The sequence below is a fragment of the Hetaerina americana genome, unplaced genomic scaffold, assembly GCF_022747635.1.
Source record: "Hetaerina americana unplaced genomic scaffold, ioHetAmer1.1.p SCAF_10, whole genome shotgun sequence".
Classification (NCBI taxonomy): domain Eukaryota; kingdom Metazoa; phylum Arthropoda; class Insecta; order Odonata; family Calopterygidae; genus Hetaerina; species Hetaerina americana.
In genome coordinates, this window is record NW_027286070.1 from 46,859,320 (window position 1) to 46,882,790 (window position 23,471).

A 23,471-nucleotide genomic window follows, 5' to 3' on the forward strand; every position below is an offset into this window, starting at 1 on the left:
AAGTATTCAGGCCGAGTCGCTCACGGTTCTCAAGTACGGTATAAGGAGCGCGCCTCAAGTGCAGCGCTCCGTGTTTTTGGGAGGTCGTTCAACCACGCTCAACCCCTTGGCCCCGTTTGTGGAGAGAGTTTGAAGACGATGGGCGCCTCCTCCCTCTCCACTTTCACATTTCCCTACCCCTTCCATACCCACGCTTAGTTCCCTTTTTTGTCTCCGTCCAACAGCCCATCATCCCACAGGTGAGCGAGGCACTAGAATTTGACCCGAAGCCGACGTTTAACTCACCTGGACGATAAGCGACCACAAAATCGAGTGTTTCTCTACTCCGTGCGGCTGAGTTTGTCGGTCTTTACTCGCCACCAGCGTTTATCCATCATCATCCCGTGATAATATGCTCATCATATCCCCGTGTCCTTCCAGGGTCATGACCCGGGAGCGCAAAGGGGAAAGCATTCGGTTTGTCCTCGGCCGCGACGCTGATGTTGATAGCCACCCATCGTCGTTGCCGAAAGATAATCCAGGACTCGTTATTTTCCTTCTGTCTAACTGCATCTCTTATTTAGGTAGACATTAATATATATATATATATATATATATATATATACTGTATATATATATATAATTATATATATATAACTATATATATATATAATTATATATATAATTATATATATACATGTATTATTATTATATATGCTTTCGTAGACGTAACACGGAAGTGCCGAATAGTACATTACACAGTAACAAACAATATAGAAACACAAAAAAAGGAACACTCACACGTTATTTCTTGATAATTTCGATGGAATTCTACTCCGTCTTCATCGGAAGATAGAGAAGTAATGACTGCTGAAATAGTAGATGTGAGGGGTGCGAGAGAAAGGGAAGGGGGCCAGGGGAAGGGGAGAACGGGAGGCGGAGGAGGGGTGAGAGGAATGGTTGGGGAGAGGAAAGGGAGAGGAGTGGCCAGAGGGGAGCGGAGATAGGGAAGGAGAGAGAGGGAGGAGGTGGAATTGACACAAAATCGGAAAAGAAAACAGTCTGCTCACCGCAACTATTGCAACATCCGAGACCAAGGTTTCAACTTACAAGGTCTTGATCAAGACTCCGCAAGTCGAAACAAAGGCCACGTACACCAAAACTCATGCGGAAAAACAAAGTGTTCAACACTCCGATATGCATCGCTCCCACAAAGTAACAATTTTAGGCCACTCCCATCAGTGAACGACATTGAGGCCCGGATGCTGATAGGCCATACAGATGTAAATGAATGCCATTTCAAGAGTTTTTCATTCTATATGGTTATCGGATGTGGGAAGGGACGCTAACACGGAAACATTGTAACACAGGTTGAAAGGGGTATTATGATGGGAAGCATGTTTAGGGATGGGGAGACCCGCGGACGGGGAGGAGGGATTGCACAAGGCGCGGTGGTTATTAATCTTAATAATAAATCAAAAGAGAGATGGTACTTTTTTCCACACTTTATTTTACAAGTCGACCGGTTTCGTCGCATAGGCGACATCATCAGGTGCCGACATCATCGCCTATGCGACGAAACCGGTCGACTTGTAAAATAAAGTGTGGAAAAAAGTACCATCTCTCTTTTGATTTATTAGAATGGATTTCCACAAAGTGAAGCCTGAAACCATCGAGTTTATTAATCTTAATGTTCAGTGGTGTGGAATATTGGCCTATGTAGAAGGACGGGCAGAGTTTACAGGTTAGAAGATAAACAACATTCTTGGAAGTGCAAGAGTGCAGGAATGTTTGAGTATATTTTCGCCGTATTGGGCTTAGTACTGGGTGATCTCTACCATCACCTACTAAACCGACCTTCGGGTTGATTACTATGTTCATGATTTTTTTTATTTATATATATATATATATATATATATATATATATATATAAAATATCAGTAAATTTGCGTGTCTTCTATGTACATGCTTGAATATATATTCATATGCGTATAGAAAAAAGCATATTTTGTAAGTTAAAGCATATTCCTAAATGATTGGTGTTCTAATACGCTCTCAATTCACCTAAATGTCTTCATTCTTGTTCACAATTAGTTTCAACATAGTTTGGGGAAAGATTGGGCCTGGGTGACGAGAAAGAAATTCACGTTTACGATCAAGGTGGCGTCATCTCGGTACATGACAGCATTTGGCCGTTTTCCATGGAAAAAATATTTATAATAGTTCTTTTCCTTTTATGTTTGGTTCATGGTAGGAGCATGCACGCGAAAAATAGAAGAAAAATGTTTCCCATAAATATGAATCCATAAAGCTTTCCTGTTGAAACTTTCGTGGCATTTATTCAAAATTGGATCAAAAATGAACGGTATGCATGGATTTCCCGCCATAGTTCTTACCGGGCGACATGGTTTTGCTTTCCTTCCTCGCTTGCATTTGACCTCCCCCTCCCGTGCTTCTGTTCTCCAACTCTCCCTCTCTTTCTCCCTCCTCTCTCTTCCTTGCTCCCACCTTTCTCCATCCGACGGCTCTTCTCTTTCACCGTGACTCACGAAAATAATCTCGTGAATGCACCCGTCAATCGCAAACTCTTGAGGGCGACGTCAAAAGTACTCCGATGAGTTAAACGCAGGGGGCGAAGCCGTCTGGCATAAAAACGTGTCACTCTTCGTGGATTCGCCAGCACCGGTCTATAAAATAAAAACATATCTGCATGTTACTCGTGTTTGAAGGCTATTTTTTGATTGAATTAAACTATAAAGCACAAAATAAAATAAATACGAACTACTCGCAGTACTATTTACAGTTCACCAACGGATAGTCTCACGCTGTACGCGGTTTCAACGGGTGGAAAGTAAAGAGACCGTGTTAGGATTGAAGGTGTAGGAGTGAACAAAAGAAGAACTCGAGGGTAGCAGAAAGGTAAAAGCGTTGGCGGAAAGTAAACAGCGTCGTCACTTAAGATAAAAATTTTGTTTAAGAGTCAATTGAAGCGGAGCGTCTACTTTCGAGTTTCTTTCGAATGCCTTGATTCCGCCTCTCTTTAGAAATAATAATTGTGACTGCGTTTGCGAAAACTTTATTCATTAACTCGAAGGGTCTTGGTACTTTACGAAACTGGGGGTGACTTTTCCGAACTCTCAGCAGTTTGATTGTGTGTTATGCAAATTTTCTTAATATGCCACTTTCGACGCATTTAAGGGCGGGATAAATTTAATTCTCTATTAAAACAGTATGATTTCCTTAAAATGTCGAGGAAGAAGATATTATAATGACGAATTTTATACATTTTCATCCAATTAATATAATATTTTAGCATCATATTCTCGGAAGAATGGTATCATGGGAGAACGGGAGATAACCTGGGGGGATTTATACCATCTTAATAAGGCTTTATTGGAATAGAGGGTAAACAGAAATTCAAGAAATCATGGAAAGTCAATTATAATGCGCTGCTTGCGTGAACTCTTCTAATTATGTTATTCAGCAAGGATTTTAAAAGTGATAATGCTATGGTTATCGTGTCATTCATTTCGTCTTCATTTTTTTCAATTAAATTCTCTATCGCGTCCTATTCTTCTGGTCTTTCATTCATATCCCTTGCTCTCAATAGATCTGACGCTCAGAGTCATTTTATTCAGTATATCAAGATGTTTGAAATGTAAACCACAGATTCAAGTTCCACTTACTAAAAACATATTTTGCTCTAAAATCCATTTTTGCAACGACCCGCGCACATCATCTACTTAATTGAGTGATAAGTTTCCTATCAACCTGCGTGTCGAACTATGCTAATAATAAGAGCCTACACTTGCTGAAAAGAAACAACGATAATATAGTCATTGTGAAAAGAATTCTAGTTATTTAGTAAATTTGAAATTCAAACACTTGTACATCAAAATACTATTTCAATTCGTGTATTTAACTGATTTTTTCGAATTTGCTGATCATGATAATTATTTACGATATTTAAGTCAGCAGTTAATACTATCCTTTGTATCCTTATTTACTGGAGAAAAAATGCGTCCTCTGGATCTCTCAATTCAAAGTATACTAAAATGATTGCAGCCAATGCAGCTTAGGAAAAAATGTAGGATTTCGAAAGGGCTGGGAAGATAATAGTGCTTCCTACCCCTTATCATAGGACCTGTTAAATCTAGGAGCAATATAATTTTGAACTAGAGAAATTCTGCATTTGAGAAAAAAGGCCCATGATTGGGTACTTACGAATATTTGTAAATCGTTATAGGACTGAAATATTTTAATAAACGAATAAATGTTTTCGAACCAGTTTTTCTACATGTCATTCCATTTCCAACGTCCGAAGGTAATTTCTTCAAGGAACCCAATTGGAAAGGCATATTCAATAGATCATTAAATTTGTATATTCAATATTTATAGATACCAGAACTTTTTAGGCAAATAAAGGACATCTTATGACAATATGTGATGAAAAATTATCATTTTTCTTTATCCTATGTCAGTCATTTGGCGTATATACGGTATTACGCAAAGAATATTAAGCTTTTATTTATTCACTTCCTGATTTTGGCTAATGGCGCCCAGGTTTCTTGAATACACAATTGAAAATTGCTTATTTGAATTAGAATGGTGATTATTGTTTTAATTATTTCTTGTACACCAGAATCATCGTCAATCATTTAATGGCATGATAATTGATCAGAGAAGATGATCCTAAAACCATACTTTGTGCTCGGACAATACAAAACATACGTCATCCAAATGTATTACAAAGGCTATTTTGCAAAATTCATTTCACAAGTAATTTAAAGGCACTCTCTTTCGTACGTTTATAGTTTCGTCATATACGACACGTTGGTGGAGAAAATAATAAATAAATCCTTAATATAAACATTGTATAGGCATATGTGTTAGCACATGTTTTATTTTAACTAAACTTTTCCCCGTATTTTCGACAGAATTAGATTAACGCATGAGTTTCAATTTGAAAATTTTCACTGTTCGGAATAGTCTTTTGAGTCAATAAAAAATCAGCAACGGTCATCAATCCAGTCAATCAGCGAAGAAGATGACTGCAATTTTTCCTTTTCAATTCAACTATAATCCCAAATATTTCATTTTTTTTTGTTTATTTGACCATTTTCATGAGTAAAAGGAGGCGTGAAAGCTATGGGTGCGTAAATACGATAAACGAAAAAATACGATTAACGTTTACCTCTTGTGGTGATTTTGGATGAGGTTGTATTGAGCTGTTGATGGAAAGTTTTATCTCATTTTCTTTCTAAACTGCACACTTGATCTATTTCCGTTCAACAAGCATTTGGGTTTTACAAACAATTGTTAAAACACCGCGCAACTCCAAGAGAGAAGTTTAATTAAGCATGAGTCATCTTCTTAGTATCATCTGCGACTTCTAATCTCATCTCCCTATTTATATACCTTCGCAAATAAGCTTAAGCACAGGTGTTCCCAGGTATGAAAAATCTGTGGTTTCTACAATGTGCGAATATTTATTTTAAATGTTAGCTAAAGCGATAATGGTAAATTTAAATTTAGCATTGGAGAAATTTTACGCTCGAAAGATCTATAGGAGATATTGCTTCTCCAGGAAATCAAACGTAGGATAGCCAATTAATATGAGAAGTTGTGGTTAAATTAATAAATAAATTCTGCTTGTTCAAAAATCAAACTTGGCATGCTAATAATTAGGAAACATAACCATAAATTGGATCTTCGTATCAATACAATTGACTTTGCGTTTTTTTCTGAAACGGCCATCACCCCCATAGTCAAACATATCTACTACACGTCAATGTTTTACATGTTAGAAATAACTGTTAAAAAAGGGCCTTAAATTTATTTGTTCACGTTAAAGTCACCCAATGATGCTATGATGTGTGGCAGGGGACGGTTCTAAACTATGCATGTGAGATCAATTTTAATGTTTGCTTCAATGCTACTTAACTATTAAAAATGCAAAATAATTTAAAGTGAGGGATTTAATGTTACATACACCCAATATATCTACGGTAACCAAGTATAAGTGCTTCTATAACCATAAAAAACGAGCTTATATCGAGAATAAGAGCTATGAAATAAAATTTAGATAAAATAATGACAACGAATAATGGCTAAGGCAACAAATAATTTCTTAGACTACATTATTTTCCCTCCGACTAACGAAAAAGAAACCAATTCTCCGATACCAATCGAACTCGGCACGCGGTCAACGGATGCTGGACGTCAATCCATTCCATCCTCCTCACACCACGGAGTGAGTACCGTGAAAGTAGTTGGGAGGGCGTGGGAACGGAACGCGTGGGGAGGGGGATCTCTGAAATGGATCTGAGAGGTGGGGAGGGCAACGATAGAGGAAGGGCGGGAGCACGGGTGGGTGGCAGGGAGGTTGGAGTGTGGGTCGGAGGAGGAGTAAGCACTCCCGTCTTTCGGGTCGATAGCGGAGCTCAAACAAAAGGGGGTGGGGAGGCGCTTCCAATTCACTCCGCGCCCACTCGGGCCCCATTCTCCATTCCTCTCCAATCCGCGATCCCAAAAACTCCCCACGCCATCATCCCTTTCCCCTCGCCACCTCTCAACTCTCCTCCCCCCCTTCCACACGCCTCAATACTACCAGATGCTTATCGCTTCACACACTCTCCCTCTCTTTCGACCCCCCCCCATCCCCCTAGACCCTGCATCACTCCAAAAAAGAGAGTCGGAAGTTAAGCATCAGCTCGCTCCCTTCCGAACGATTCTCTGGATCTGACGCTTTCGGACAGGGAAAGCAAAACGTCCACGGGAGCCATAATATTTCGCCGCTGACTGACGTCCCTCGCCAAGTCGCCTGGCGTGCGCCATAGTCCACGACGCGAGGAACCGGCAGGCGTGGCACTATTAACTACGAGATTTGCGTACCGCAGGAGGATAAACGGGTCCACATTTTGGCGTCGTGAGCTCTCTCGGATTTAACACCCGCATGTATTTTTGTGTTGCGGTTTTTGAGCTCGGCTTTAGGCTTGGGGATGAAGTGCGGTGAGGATTTTTTTTCGCAACTCGGCCTGTGACATCTCCGGCCAGTCACGGTGTGATAGGTAATCATGGCTGTCAGAGATTTTGTCATGGGTGTGATTTCTAAAACCGAAATAATCTGCGTCGATTCGACTGGTGCAAACTCAAAAAGGCTATGGTTTCGTCTCCAGGGCTCAATAGCTCATGCATCATTCGAGTTGAATATTTTTATCCTCGTGTTTCTATTAGCACACCGATTGCAAATTTTTTTAAGAATACCGCGTGGAATAAGTGCATGGACTGGAGGATCGAAGCGGAAGGTCTAGGATGGATTACTAATAGAAGTTAAAGGAAACTTTCGTTGCTAGGAGATCCGAGGGAATGAAAAAAAATGGCAGGGAACAGGGAAGTTTGAAGAGCTGCTATAAAAACTATTCCTTGGATTGATAACCTGTGATTATTAATATTATAGTGACAATTGTTTATATAAGGAGTAAAAATGTAGAAAATTGAATACCTGAATTGTTCATTGAAGGGAAGTGCATCATTAATGGAATAGAATTGAGAAAGATGGGATTTAAGTGTTTAGGAAATTGATTCATTAAAAAGTGCTATTACAATTTGAAAGAAGCAAAATATCTTTAAAAGTAGCGCAGGATATAAGTCTAGTCGCATTCAGCTTTTACATCTCGCATAGATACTGCAATGAAATTACTTTTTTCTACTGATACTATTTCCTCATATTATGCCAATCAGACATAAATTTGTCGAAACTGAGTTGAAAACTGCTCTTCATCATACTAATAAGTTACACTGTAAACAAAATATGAAAAAAATTAAAAATGAAACTGAAAAAAAGCACACCTTATTCTAACTGTATGTAAAATAAAAAAACGTATATGCCGTTTATGATGGATAGTGTTTCTGTAACTCTAAGAAATATACTTTTGAATCCGGTCCGTGAACCATCAGAAACGAAAAAGTCGAGAAGGATGGCAATCGCACTAGATACTTATAGATTGTCATTGTGTCAGGCAATAGACTATCAACCTTTGCCCTAGACTGAGGACCCTACAAGAATTTTTAGAACGTCATCCATTTTGGCAATTTCTACCTTCTGATGATAACTGCTCTCGGCGTCAAAGAATGGCGTTTTTTCCATAAATAAAGCCATATATTTTTTAAAATACATATTTTATCTATTCAATTTTATCAACATACCGAATATCGAATAGCCATGGAATATCCTCTTTTTTTTTGAGCAAGAAATTTTCCATCGCAAAAAATTGAGTGATCCATAAATTATTGCACGGAATAAGTAGAACAATATTCATGGGTCCTGTGTAGTCATGCAATATATGAGCGACCGGCAATGCATGAGCGACTGCCATTGATTTGTTTGTCACGTGGCAATGAAACAAAGTACCTGGAAACCGCGTCACCATGTTGTTTTTTCTTTTGGGTGACAACGGTGGAGTGGACAGAGGGAAAAATAACGATTCGCCTGGAAACTAATTGTTTGGAAAGAGAGCTTATAGTGTGACTTCAGGCGAGTTTGCTCAGTAGAAACTGCTAAGTAGCCAGTATAGATTCGCGGATTCGTTGCAGTGGAAACATCCGTCGGCTAAGCTATTATGTCTGTTAACATTTAAAGCAGCATTACTCAATTATTTGCAATTGGTCACCCACATATGTGACATATGTGGGTGACCTTTATTTACAACCAAATTGAGCTTTTGCTTTGATTAGATCGATCAAATGAATGTAGGGATAAAGTAAAAAAAAATCATCATCAGCGTTTCAAACCCTCGTCCCTATCTTATCTATCTATGAATAGATAAGTGAGATGTAGTGTCTCTGTAGCGTTTTAGTCTCTCGACAGCGTTCATTTTTTATGTCAATTTCTGGAGACTTTTTCGAGTGCATCATTTATTTATTTAAGGAATATTTTGAACGGATTTGAGAATTTTTCGTTTTTTTTCTTCCACGTAGCCCTTAAACATTATATTAAAGACTACTACGTACAAACACCCAGGCCCTAGGAGAAGGAAAACCTACCTGGGCGGGAATCTAACCCAGGAGCTTTGGATTGGCAGGCGAGGACGTTACCCCGCCCCCATTGGGACCGGCATTAAATTACAGCTTTCGTTCAAATGTTACAAATACTGTTTCAATTAGATCCTACATGACGGCTTCAATATTACCATCGTTGAATCTAGTCCCACCGAATGATTAAAAAAAATGTTCATCTGAGCACAACTTTAATCGATGTCTACTAATAACTATATATAGTAGATTCATCCAGCACCAATTGATAAATCGAGTGAACTATAATTTTTCATTATTTTTTGGAATTAAAATGGCATAAATATGGCAGATGCTCTCCGCTCTAAAGGATTTTGATGCATTAGATGAAAAGTTCATGCTCCGGACAGGATGAAACTCACGACCTTATGCGATTCCTTCAGCACCAGTGAGTCACTTGTATTTATCATTATTTATGAAACTAAATTATAGACCAAAAGTTGATCGTCGATGTTTTCATAACATGTCCTAAATGAGCTTGGTCAACTCGTTCGCTCGCCGTCCAAAGAGACCATTCGCATTCGGATAGTAGCGTTTGTATCCCAGGAGGTATGAATATACAGTAGCTAATGACAACAACGCAGAACGATGTATAATTGACAGTAACGAAGTGGTTATGTCTGTCAACATTTAATATGCTATCACTCAATTCTTTACTATTGCCATCAATATGGGTGACCTTGGTTCGTTCCCAACCACATTAAGCTTTTGGTTTAGTAGCGTGCGGAAATCATAAACAATATTATGTATGCACATAAACATACAAACACATATTTTTTTACACACATATATATATATATATATATATATATATATATATATATATATATATATATATATATATATATACATATATATATATATATATATATATATATACAGGGTTCGTCCGGAAAATAAGTGTACTGAGGAAAGTGGAGGAGGAAGTGTACTCAGGAAAAAAAATGTATTACACTTTTACATATCTTAAGCTAATATTCCTCAAAATAGGACCCTTGTGAGTCGATACACTTGTTCCAGCGGCGTTCCCATTCCTGGAACGCTCCCGCGAAGGCATCATCGGGAACCTCTCGAAGACACGTCGTCACGGCCTCTTTGACGGCGTCCAAAGTCCCGTATCGCGTTCCTTTCAAACTCCTCTTTATCTTCGGGAACAGAAAGAAGTCCGGTGGTGCCAAGTCCGGGCTGTAGGGCGGGTGCGGCAGCGTTGCCACGCCGTGCTTGGCCAAGAAGTCCGACACGACAAGTGCGGTGTGAGACGGCGCATTGTCGTGATGCAGCCGCCAGATGTTTTTGATCGCTGGCCGGACGCGGGCGACTCGTTTTCGAAGATTACACTGCTCTGCTATCATCCGAACACTAAGACGACGATCAGAGTTCAGTGCATCGCGAACTTTTCGCACATTTTCGTCGGTGAGTGTCGTTGATGGGCGTCCAGGCCGTGGTTCGTCGTCGACCTCCTCTCTGCCCTCCACGAACATCTTGTGCCACCGAAAGATCATGTTTCTGGACATGTCTGACTCCCCGTAAGCCTGGTTAATCATACCGACAGTTTCGGTAGACGATTTCCCAAGCTTTACCGCAAATTTGATGGAATAACGCTGCTCCAAAAACTTCGGCATCGCGTTCCGTGACGTGGGTCGAGCGTGGAGATTCGCGTTAACAGAGCTCCTCACTACACCACAGCTCAGAGCCGACTGCCTTTTTCAGCGTCGCTTGCCAACATACCCCCCTCCAATCGCAGCCCGTCAGAGCGGTGCTGGGCGCGCCTGGAGCGGCGGGAAAAAATCAGTAGTCAGTACACTTATTTTCCGGACGAACCCTGTAACATATTCTAATTCACATTCATAAAGTAAAGTCAATGCTCCTTGAAAATTTTCAACAAGGTGAAAGGCATTGAGTATGATGCGCATATTTTTAGGTGCTGAAAATGGCTACCATGTACGCCGCAGAATGGTGTATCATTGACAGTAATAATTCATCTTACCTCGGCATGCCAAAGAGGATATTGATACGAAATTTAATCATAGGTTTTTAATGTGTTGATGCGCGCATTTGTTTGACTTTCGATTGCAGTGAACATTTGATATTTACAGCATAAATGTAATTTTATTTATCAATTATTTTGGTCATCGTGTAATCATTTACATTTTTGAAATATAAAGCGACCCTAATGATCCAATTAATAATCTAATGGAGACGTAACAGGTCTTCGTTTGTCTTCTTTCTTCTCTTGGAGTCTTGCATGCCTATATCTTGCTAGGAGTTAAAGAGAGCGGATTACTTCATGTAATTAATGTTCAACATTTGATATGGGGTCAAACGATCCGTTACCTACTCTTGTGATTTTTTAACTTAAAATTGACCAATTTTATATTGTTTTGGTTTTAGGTCTCGTTTAGCTATATGGTATTTTTTCATAGTGCATCTTTTTTTTTGGCTTAATTTTTGCCCTTTTCTAATGCCATTTTTCACCCTATATCAAACGGTGTCGAAAATTTGTTGGATAAAATCCCCTCTTTTTTTACCACTTCTAAACTTTTTTGTTTACAGTTGCACCTTTTCATGCATTACATGTAATATAATTCGTAGAAACTAGTTGTAGAACATAGTGATAGTAATATAATTCGTAGAACTCTTCTGATTAACTAATACAAGTAATGGGTTGAAAGCTAAAAGGCACTTTACACGACGGATAGCAACGTTTACTGAATTGCCTTTTGGATAAAAATTCATCAATCTAAATGTGTAAATACGTTCGCCATGACCCGGATCCCTGGTAAGAAAAAAACACTTTTTCTCTTTGAAATTGAAGAGTTTTAATAAAAATTGAATATGGACAACTTGGCTTTTCCATATGGATTGTTTTATTCACTCTGAGTTTATTTTGAGTTTTTTAATATTGAGTTTTTATAAAAACCATTGGATAACTTCCTCAAAGTTATTTTTGCGGTGTCTCCCGCAATTCTTCGAATTTATCAGGTAATAGACACTGCCATACTGGAAAATGTAGAACTAATAATCCAAGTTCTGAGTAAATCTCAATGTATACAAGCTTATTAAAAACCAGCCAAAGCTTTTTTGAGTATTCTGAAAACTAGGCAAGTATTTGAAGGTATTTATTGAGGCAAATGTTTTGCAGTATGCGAGCTTCTTCCTGGTTTTTTCGTTTGTGAGAGATAATGTTCTCGAATTCCGTCTTGGCTTTCATGTAAAATTAGTAACCAGGAATACATTTACCTTAAAATTCCGCTCCTCAAGTTTCGTGGTTTTAAATTATGTATTATGGTTAGCTTCGCCTAATCTGGTTTATTCCATTTATTCAAAAGAGCGCCATTGAAATCGGTGACCTTACATTGTGTCTATTGCATCAGTTATTGTTTCGTTTTCATGTTTCTCATACATTTAATTATTCATTTAGTAGTCGGACGAGAGTGAAATACGCAAAAAAACATCCCAATTGAAAAATTGTGTTTCTTTAGATAAACCTATACTACTTGTATTCTTTGTAAGCTTAGATCCAATGCATTATTTGAATTGTCAGGCTAATTCTGACTCCAGAAATAACTCAAGAATACGTCCACCCTCGCGAGCAGACCAGACCCAACGATTAACTCGTCTTCACATACTAGCAATACTAGTATTTGCTCATCTTAGTCTATAAACCACAGTCATTCTTAAAAATTACCCACATATCCTCATTAATTGGTACCTAACTGAGTGAAAATGCAGCCGTGAGACCAAGGTGCTTCATGAGTATCCAGATATCTAAATTTTCGGTTGATGAAATTGTGGAATAGAAGTAGTTCCGTCCTGAACGTCTACTACATGAGGAATACCGGAATATAAATTGAAGACTCGATTAATATTTAGGCATTGCAGTCAGTCACGACCTCTCCTGGGTAAAAAATATACGGGGAATATGCGAACAAGCTATCAAAGGTTAGTATTTATTAGAAGAGTTTTGGGTATGTGTATAGAAAAGGTTGGAGAGAAAGGCTGTCTTTCGCTTATTAGGCCACATTTAGAATATGCTACTAACATATGGAATCCTCATTGAGTTGTATTTTTTGCCAAATTGGATCACGTGCAGTTTAGAGGTATGTATTTAAAAATCTGTCATGTTAGCCTGAGTAGCAGTATTATTGGAGGAGCTAGACCGGCATTCACTCGCGGAGCAAAATTTAAAATACAAATTATCGCTCTTTTATAAATTGGAAGGAGGTCTCTGTAGTGTTGTTGTTGCAAATAAATTATTAGTACCATGCAGCTAATGCAGGAGAGACAAGTATATAAATAGAAAGGTCAATAACATAAGATGGCAAATAAGATGAATAATTCCATTTGTCAAAGAAGCTTCAACAAAGCGGAGGGAATTAATGAAAGTTACGCTGAGTGAAATTTTTGAGAAACGGATCATCAAAAGTTTGTCTGGAGCGTGGTTTTCAATGGCATCAATCTGAGGCTCTTTCTTCTGAATATTGAGGCAGGGTCATGGGTGAAGACTGGAAGATTTTGAAATATGATGCGGGAGAAAGATGGAAAAAATGAAAGGAACAGAATGGAAAACAATCGAAGAAAAGCTGGGCATGGTTGGGTAGGAAAAAGGATTGTTGGAAGAATTCCAAAGGAGGCAGGAAAGAAGATTGCAGAGCATTGTGATTGGCAATAGAATGCCGAAAACTTTAATAGAGGAGAGAATATTAGGCAAGCAAGGAAGGGGTCGGAATAGGATGGGTATGTTTGACGGAATGAAAGGAGGAAGGAAGTATGCGGAATTGAAGAGGGGCTTATTTTATTGTTGGATGAGAGGTTGTGTTTCTTAATAGAGGCAAGGGGATTTTAGCTGTACCGCTTGGTAGCTTATGTGAATCGAAAAAATGTCTTAACCGGTAGATTACCAATTATAATTGTGAACCATGTTTAAAAATTATTTTTTTCCATCACATCTACTTGACTAGCATAAATGCTGTGACATATCATTATAGAATCGAAATATCTGGCTATGTAAATCATTTGCAATCAATCAGTTGTATCTACCCAATCTATTGTAATGTCATGCTTAATATAAATACATTTGTACGCTAAATTAGACAATGAGGGTCTGGAAAACAATTCAAATAACTTGAAAATATTTTAATTTTGAATAAAGTTTTATTAAAAAATAAACTGATTCTGAATATTCCATAATTCGATGCCAGGCAGAAACAGGTTTTAATGCATCAATCACACAACTCAGAGGGGGTTTCGGCTTTTATCGGAATATATCCCTCACATGCAATAGATACTGCTTGTTGGGTAATTTGGTTAAGAAACGCGGTTGGGAAGGGGGGAAATAAGGGATGGAGAAGGTTTCATTGAGTGAAACAACAGCGGGTGAAACAAGGTCAAACCCGCGGAAGGAGATGTGAGGGGAGTGGATCTGAAGATACGGACGGTGAAGAGGGGTTTGGAAATAACAACTTAGGGTCAAAAATGTTTTTATAAAAGGTCGAAATTTCGATTTTTTCTAAAAAATGAATGGTATACTACATCTGCCAAAATAAGGATATTTAAAATAAATTTATAGCAAAGAATGACTTATTTTCAAAATTATAATAGCACTCAACAATGCTTTTTCATTCAGGTCCACTTTCCTTCCAGTCTGAAAAACATGCATATATCCATTTTGACTATAGTGATTAACACTTTTAAAAATACCACTGATTTTACCACTTTTAAATCTAACTTTTAAACGAGAAAGCAATTTACTGGCTGTCATATGGCATAAAGAAAGCACTTTCCAATGGCTCTATTCCCCCTAATTACTCAACAAAATCTGTGAGACACTTCATCAACATGAAATAACTATTTCTAATTTAATGCGTTAAAGAACTAGGTCAAATTTTGAGTACAAGAAAGCAGACTGTTCGCCGTCTACAAGAGCGCTTCGAAAAAGATTTAGCTTTTACCCGTTATGATAATGTATGAGTTGAGTGGTATATATTATTGCTCCGGATAAAATAATTTTCTATTCACATATCAGAGGCAGCATTTAAGCGGTCTGTGTTTTTACCAAGGTAATCCTTAAGGCTAAGTAGCTTCATAGGTAGTGTATGAAAGGTTTGACCAATGTTTGGCAAAAAGAATTAGATAAAGTCCAGAGAAAATCCGCTAGATTCGTTAAAAATTGTTATGATAAGAACACAAGTGTGACAGGTCTCTTAGGGGATTTAGGCTGGGAACCACTTGAAGTGCGGAGAGAACAAGCGAGGCTTAGACTTTTAGGAAGGTTCAGAACAAACGAGTTTAACTATGACACTGAAGGAATTATAATGGCCCCACACTACTTAGGTAGATGAGACCACAAAGATAAAATAAGGGAGATAGATTCCAGGACAGATAGGTACCAATACTCATTCTTTCCCTGAACAATCAGAAATCATAATAGTAAGAAACCGAAGTCACCTTAGAAATATTAAAAACATTAAATTTAAAAGTCGGAGCAAAGTTAAACACTGCAAAGCTGTTAGGTATACTTTCAGGTGCATGTGTATGTTAGTTGGTAGTTTTAGTGTTTGCATGTGTGTGGGGTGTAAGTGTTCTTGCATGAATGTATGCCATGTTTTTTTGTGGATGCATGATTTTGTGGTTTTTGCATGCGGTTTTTTTTTCTTTTCTAAATTACGGGTGGTGTCCTAACACCCCCCGCCACACGCCCTTGCGGCGGCTTGCGGGGTATTAAGTAGATGTAGATGTGGATGAAATCATTATTTCTGTATTAGCAAAATCGAATAATTTATTAAAGATAAAATGTGTTGGTACATTCATCTTTTCCTGGATGGATGTGGCCTTAAAGAGGTTATTCTGGGGTATTTGCATCATCAGCCGTGGTTCGCCTAGAAATACTTTATTGTCGATCGCTCGAGTTCCAAACAAATAAACGCTTGTACAATAAAATGAAAACGTTTTCCATTCCACTAACTCATATCACTGATCAAAAACACCCGTAATCGAATCAAAACTTGCAGAAAAGTAGAATACATCCTTGATATATTCTCCTTGTTGAAACTGTTCTTTGTTGACTTTCATGGTGGACAAATTTTAATGATTTCAACGTTTATGGACAAGCCCACATCGAGGACCTTACACCCCATGCAGTTGCTCAGTAATCAGTGCATGTCGCGATCGAAGGAATCGATTGAAATTTTCAACAACACTATTAATGACCTGCCGTCTTGCACATTCCCTCGCAAATTTGATACAAACAAGACAAAATGGAGATTCGAAAACACAAGTGTTATTTGGATGTGATGGAAGAGAAAAGGGCGGCAGGTGAGGTGCAAAGGCTGAATTAATGAGGATTAATGTATCGAGTGTGATACCATGAAGACGATTGAAGACGTTATGCATAGATAGAAGGATTGATACAATTTAGATTGTTGGCGAATTATGGAGAAGGTTATAATAAATCAGTACTTGGTAGCATATCAAGTATTAGAACCAGGGCGAGTCTATGGTGAGGAAAAGGAAATTATATTTCTATAAGAATTTACATACGTATCCCTCGATAATTACGAAATCGTCTATTTTTTCAAATAAAAATATTTTCCAAGTTTGGTTCTCAATTAAAATACTCATAAGTCAAGGAGTATCTGTAGGTGAAAATATGAAATCAATCTTTTAAGCGAGGGCAATCTTAATGCAACAATTTCAGAGCGTAAAAATCATTCGCCTTGACTGGGACACGAACCCAGATCCCAGAATCCCAGTCAAGGCGAATGATTTTTACGCTCTGAAATTGTTGCATTAAAATGCACATTAGCGGATGACTCCGTTAAAAGTTACTGTTGCGGCATCTCCCGCAGTTTCTTTGGAATTTGAGGGCAATCTTATTAATGGAAGCTGTCAATTGTAAACACGAATTGCACCGCTATTATATGAACAAATTATCTCTAAAATATTGTTTAAAACCTCCAAATGAATCAGACAGGTGGAATTAAAATTAAAATAAGGCAAAAAGGCACTGGAGAACTCCAAGCACGACACCTTGACCTTAAAATTTTGAACAGGTTCGCAAAAGCAATTTAAATCGCCACAGCTACCTGTTAAAACCATGCACATGCGTTTGACTTCGGTGGATAAAAGTCTTATTGGCATTTTATATAACCCGTCTAATAAGGGTAGAAGCATGACACTTTATTATCTGGTGGATACTGCTTCAAGAAATAAGTGAACACGTTAAAAATCTCTGGTGAACGAAACGTAAAAGTAGTGGACCGACTGCAGATGGCTAAATAGCATATTACTAACACAGCTATCTACATTTGGAGTAGGAAATAGGTTAAAATAGAGATCTTTAATTGATTTTTGAGAAAAATAGAAATCTGGGTGAAGAAAACTGGTATAACATAGCGGGCATTCAGTGTGTAATAATATGGAACGTCTCAAATCGTCTTGTACCACAATCCTTGCGTCAACTGGGCATTAACTTCACTTTGAAACCAAATTAAATTGCACTATTCCATGTATAATGGTGAATTATGATGAAATTAACTTTCCCTTATCCCTAGTAAACTTTTTCTTTCGTTCCGTTATTCATCTATCCCCCCCTAATCTTCTATTCCGAAAATCCAAGATGGCATCAGGGGAAGTAGTTTACTAATTGCACACGAAACCTCAGGATGCTGACTTCAAAATGGTGAAGACACGCATTTGCATACATACCTGACAAATATGAGCTGAATCTGTTATCACGGTATATCACTCGTTCCTACTGACACGTCGTCTCTGCCGGTAGAGAGCATGTCTTTTCTTTCGAAGGCATCACGATTACGTAATATTTGCCCGAGTGCATTCATGGTTAATGAGATATTTTATCCGCCTCGATTGACAACATAATACACAAAATCAAAAAAATTAATCCTAGTGTCATGAATACTCGTTTTGTATATGCTATGAAATTGGACCTTCAGGATTTGAAGACGCTTTATAAAAATCCGTTGGTGAAGTGAGGATCGTTTGGGTGCATTCTATGGGCGAGCTATTGGGATTTCAGGGACACCATAAATGTCCGGAATGAAATTGAATAAACCTATATTGCCATGGGTCAACTGTTTGTTGCCAATTGTCATCAGTTAGCACGATACATCAAAACTGCACCCATATCAACTTTCAATCACTAACAATCCAGTGACTAGCGTACAAGTACGATATGTCCGTCGACAAGGTACACTTTTTAGCAACGCACAGCTGGACAGATGTTCCTTCTAAGAATAATTGTATGACCCTTTACATTGAGTTACTGTATTCGTGTCGATGCAATGCGTGTAATAAAATAACTGAGTACGGTGTAGTATTGGCAACTTATATTCTTTATGATCGGAGCAGAGAGAAATCCACAGAACGAAATATACTTGTAGAACGGCAACGCTGATATGTATTGAAAAATATCTCTATTTGGGGTAGAAAATGAAAAATGGCAACTGAGAAATAGACACGGTGAGAGCTCTAGTACACGCGCAATTTGCGTCTCGGAATCGTGGCAACACAACACACTCTAGCAGTTAGTAGCTTCAGAGAAGGTATTTTTTTAATGCGGTGTGGTTACCTGGAAAAGGGGTGAGATTAGTGGCAGATATTTAAAACAGCAGAAAGGGTCCATAGAAGTTCAATATAATTACAGCATGATTAACATGAATAAATTGGGATACATTTATAAGCCAAACTTGAGGGCACAAAGACAACGATTTTAATGATATTTCATGAGGTACATGTTACACAAGAAAGGAAGATCTATTGGTGGTAACCATTTTGAAAAGTTTGTCAACAATTTATGAACTAAAACCTGTTTTGGCATCGACCCACATCTGGTATTGTCATCCAAAAACATTATTTCTCAGGAATCACTGTAGCCAACCGTATTTGGTGTGATGAGTGATAATATATTTCCCCTATTCTAAGACCAACGGTGCGGGCAGCTCACATATCAGGGGAGGGTGGCCAGATAATTTATCTGTGAATCCTGTGGTTTCCCAGAAATATTTTGAACCCAAAAAATCACGCAGCTTGAATAAATGTAACAATGCTCAGTGGCATCACTCTGATTTGAATATAGATCCTTCGGTCAGTAATCCAGGGCTGTGAATACTTCACTATCACATCGATATATCAGTCATTACTCAGGAATGTATTATTTTGAAACTAATAATGAACACGGCAATACCTTCGGTAGTTAAAATTTCTTGCAGTAATGAGCAGTTCTAACGAGTGAGTAATCGGATTACTAATATGTAATCTCAAGCAATGAAATTTTTTGGCTACTGTATTCAATACACGTTTTCAGGATGTCTTTAATGAAATGAGACCATTGGCACAATTATATCATATACTGAAAGCCACGCTAGATTCTGTAGTAGGGGATGATTCAACAGAGGTATCCTACAACGAAATTTAATCTTATATTTATACGTCATTATGTAAGGGATAAATTCTGAAGAATTCGTAGAACTGTGAGATGAGAAATTAGAATTAGTTCAATATTTAGCCTTAGTAAGAATCAGCGTGTCATGGAATGGGAGAATAACGGGGAATTTAAGCTAAGATTCGGTACCAAGCCCTTAATAATAAAGGCGCATTCATAGTTCTCAAAAAAAAAGATCCAACGACGCGAAAATATAAAGCGTAAAAATATTTTTACGTACCAACTCAATGGATGAGGGAAGTAAGCCTTTATGATATCGTAGCTGAGGAAAATATGAGCCCTTGGAACGTGGTTCTGGAGATGGATGCTGGAAACATAATTGACAGATAAAGTAAGAAACGATTCTACCGATATTAAACTTGGATGCTCAAAAAAGGATATTGTAGGCAATGGAAATATGGTATGAGAATGCGTGAAAAACATGAATAGAAAGGATAGGAAATGAATATGCACATTTTCGCCAAAGAGTGAGGAAATCGAGGAACCTATGAAAGACAATTAAAATATAAGACGGATATTGGTTCGGTACATTTTGAGAGACGATATACTGGTAAATAACATATTTAAAGGAAATGTTTAGGGGAATTATTTCCGAGGTAGGGAAAAGACTAAATATTAGAAGGAAGTAATGGAAAATATTGGAAATTGAAAATACTAAATTATACCACTGTAAATGATCCCTGTAAGGTCACCACTAGGGTTTGTAGCGGGAGATGGCTACTCACCAGAATACTTTTGGCACAAAATACTTTCCTGCTTAGCGCGATCGGACAAGGTTAATCTGGTCCCAGAGAGTTTGCGAGAAAATAACATCTTAGTTCTATTTGGTCTATACTTAATCTTAATGATAGAGTTGAGCTCTTACGGCTAGCAGTATTGAATAAATGAAAAAAGCCGTAAACAGTAAACCTTTCTAAACAGAGTACAAATGAGATTAGTTGGCTAACGCTACAAGTCAAGGATGGGGTAAAAGGTAAAAAGGAAAGGGATAAGAAAGGTAAATACGAATACGAGTATTTTGGCCACCCTCCCCCAACATTTTACACTATATATACTACTGATTGCCCTTAACCTTTCTCACTTCGACTTGTGTTGTCGTGACGATTCACCGTCAGTACGCTGAGGAGAGCTACTTTGTGGCCGAAATACGCTTCCAGTTCATGCAATAGGTTTAATCTCTAATTTAATTTTCACTCCGCGGGTGTTACCCAACCTAACTCCTCTAATAATTTTGATACCCTACTCAGATTTTCATAACAACGTTTTGCATATCCAGCTTCTCTACGCTTCACGCGATTTAACTCCGCATGAAATCCAAATTTGTGACGAAATAAGTATAGCAAGTTAAGGAATAGTATAGCCAGATAGATATGGAGCTCTTTAAGAAAAGGTAGGGATTTTTTTGAGGCAAAATATCAGTGAAATCTTAAGGAAAGCCCCACTAGGGAGACCATTGGGCACTTCCTTAGCTTAATAAAGATGCTTCTTTGAACTAAATTGATGAAATAGAATGGTCATCGTGCGAAAAATAATAGAGGACAGTAGTCAGCCCACCACTTTTCATATTGAAACAATAATGAATAAGTTCTGGATCAATAAAATTTGTGAATAATTTCAGCATTATTAATAATTTTAGAGAGTAGAATAGTGACCTCTGAGCTGATTTTTGTTGCTGCAAATGAGTGCCTAATCATTTGGAATGATCTCAGCACCCAAGTAGGAGAAATACACCATCGAAAAATTAAGCGCCTGATTTTAACCCTAAGCAGAGGTAAACCAGATGCATCAATAATGAGAGAACGCTGAGTCAAAAGAGGTAAAGCAAATTCATGTTCACAGCGAACGAAAAAGAAGTTAAGTAATGCTGGCAGTTTGCCTACCAAAATGAAAATGGAAGCTTCATGGTATTTGTGCCACCGCGCCAAGTTTGGCTGTACCAAGTGCGCTCGTATGGGGTGATGAAGTGATGTACGTAAAAATCTCGGGAAACTTACGACATGTCAATTCTTGCTCTCATTTAGCGGACGAGTTGTGAGTTGTGAAGCGGTAAGTGTTCCTCAAGCGCATTAAGTAGATGAAGAGATGGGACGTCAGCACGTTGTTGCATGGTTAGGCGCAAAGCCAATTCTCTTATAAGAAAATACTCGTATCTCCCATCATGCATAGTTGCCTTAGCGAATTATTCAAAACTTCACTGGAAATAAATTCAGAGGGCAAAAACGAATGAAACTTTTAAATGTAGAAAAAGTTATTTTGTTATAGCTATTGTCTGTTACTTACGCTTGACTGCAAAAAAGTGATTAAACTAAAACGCAAGAGATATGTTCTATTTGGTACTTACTTTTGTAAAAATTAGTAAAAAGCCCCCTAAAAAGGCTAAGCATGTAGAAGCTATTATACATGTCTTAGTGTTTAAACAAGCGTCTTTTTCATATGAAGACAAAATTATGGATTCATACGAAAGAGTAATCGATGGCGACTATATCAAATATATTAAGACTCATGATGCACATGTTCAATAATGTTTCTAGAAAATAATCGCATAAAAATGTGATCTCCTCAAAAAGTGATCGCCAAAAAATTACGTAAAATTATGATCTGCAATATAGATCAAGAAATTACATTTTTTTTTAAGTTATCATTAAACATTAATTGTTATCGTTTAACCTTTCTCGGTTTAAACATCCTATGAATAAGTAAGATAAGCCATACAAACAAGAAATTATAATTTTCGAAGAGTAATGCATAAAAGATATTAACGGAAATTGTTGCCATAGTAATCTTAGACTTGATGAGTGATAACGACGGCAAATGGCAATTATTTATTTTATGACTTCATACATCATTACTTCATGGCAGAGATGTCTCTAAAAACGTCTTTCCAGTAATCCTAAATAGCCAAATTTTCTTTGGCTTTTGTCATCTTTATGAAACAGAGCAATTAAGTAATGTTCTGCTATACTTCTATCTAATATCTCCTTCCCCAAATATAATTTTAATGTATCTTTTCACCCCCCGCATAGTTGGACACATGCTTGAGGCTGAACGAAATTAAGAATAGTTCTTGCTTGTATTTATTTTTATACTTTCTTTTAACATGGACATATGCATATATATATGTACACACACACACACAAATATATATATATATGTATTCATTTATACATATAAATATATATATATAATTATATATATATTATATTTATATAATAATTATATATTTATATTATATATAATATGGTGTCAACAACAAACATGCGTTGAAGTAGAGCGGTCCAATGACGGAAATTAGATAAATTTCATTGGACACAAGAAATAACCATAGAGGAAAGGGATGACGAAAAGTAAATTAAAAATCTGGGTGAGCGATTCCGGCGATTTGGGTTTTCAGATCAATGGACACGGTGAACCCCATTCACGTTTTCTTCAATAATAAAACGTTTTAGGCAGATAAAGTTTTCAATCCAATACATTCCAGTCCTAATTGAAGACCACCGGCACAGTTTTCCCCGCTTTTTCAATTTATGCGTTTATATTGAGTAATTAAATAATTGACTCGACTTCACGAAATTTGGCTCTTTATGGTGTATTTTAGCGTAGGTTAGTTAATGATTCAGTGCTGTTCTTGGAAGTTTTCATTGATTGACAACTCAATTATAAACCGCGATTTAATAACTAGATCCAGAAATTTGTTAAAAAATAAATTTTAAAAAATATAAAATTCTTACAGAGATTTTCAATCAAAAGGCTTAAAAAAGCTCTAAAAAAAGAAGACTTTTTGGTGTTATTTATACACCTAGCGGCAGGCTTCAGGCTCTTTGTTCTTTCTGAAACTCAAATTTATACTTTTTGGCTCCTACTAATTTCTACAGTTTGATTTTAATGCTGTTACTCATACAATATTTTTATCAGACTTATTCAAAATACTCTTCCCAAATATTTTTTCAACATTAGACTA